This window comes from Schistocerca cancellata, chromosome 8 (assembly GCF_023864275.1).
Source record: "Schistocerca cancellata isolate TAMUIC-IGC-003103 chromosome 8, iqSchCanc2.1, whole genome shotgun sequence".
Lineage (NCBI taxonomy): Eukaryota > Metazoa > Arthropoda > Insecta > Orthoptera > Acrididae > Schistocerca > Schistocerca cancellata.
Genome location: NC_064633.1, coordinates 370,666,863 through 370,667,757, shown reverse-complemented (window position 1 = coordinate 370,667,757; position 895 = coordinate 370,666,863). Strand labels below are relative to the sequence as shown.

Sequence of the window (895 nt, the reverse complement as noted above, 5' to 3'; positions counted from 1 at the left end):
TTTACACATTATGTAACACGGTGCTTAGTGGGCCTAACATGTGAATAAATAACATGATTGTAAAACCAATTATGCAGAACTCTTCTGCGAGCGCTATCTCAACGAATAACTTCTGCTCTGGTAGATTTGGAGAAGAAACGAGTAGGATATAGAGACTACACTACATTCCGTATATTCCGTAGTAGAGAGGAATCGTGTAGGGAATGTGATTACCCCAACAGTCTGACTACATCTAGTTGTCAGCCTGATAACAGTATATCGGAAAAGGCAATACCAGAAGCCGTTATGGAACTAAATAACGGCTTTTACTGGAATATAAAAGTTTACAGATTTTAATTTGTGTTCCCAGTAAATTTGGTAGCTCCCAAAATGCCTTTCATTTTCTCCCCTGCGTCATCCTCTCCACAGCAGAGGTCAACTGGCAATAGTTAGCAGTCTGCCTTATGAGCATTGCGTGAAATGAAAATGGCCCTTGGTTTTCTCAGCAGGATTTGTTCTGACCCATACCTTTCCAGTAGATGTATTACGACAAATTTTTCTTGGCGAAGTTGAAATTTTACGCCCAACGTGGGGCTCGAACCCACGACACTGAGATTAAGAGTCTCATGCTTTACCGACTGAGGTAGCCGGGCTACATTTATCAAGGATCTCCTAACAGTTATTAATAGTTAAGATACCTGACTTACCTTGCATTTAACTGTCGTTCTTCTCATACATAAGAGTTATTTCTTCTACGTCTTGTCTTGTTCTATTAAGGGCAATATCAAGTTAAATTTTTCTGAAATGAATCAGCGTAAGTTCACTATCGCACTCTCCTCCGTCCAGCAGACTGTCACACCGCTTTTCCTTCCAGACGGCGGACAGCTGAATTGCGTAGCAGCCCTTGGTCCTCCAG

At 41.7% G+C, this 895-nt stretch overlaps 1 non-coding gene across 1 annotated transcript; it reads right to left on the bottom strand.

The window, feature by feature from the left end:
- Positions 1-559: 559 nt before the first annotated feature.
- Trnak-cuu (transfer RNA lysine (anticodon CUU)) lies at positions 560-632 on the bottom strand. The gene has a single exon. It is a non-coding gene; the product is annotated as a tRNA-Lys (tRNA).
- Between the last annotated feature and the right edge of the window lie 263 nt (positions 633-895).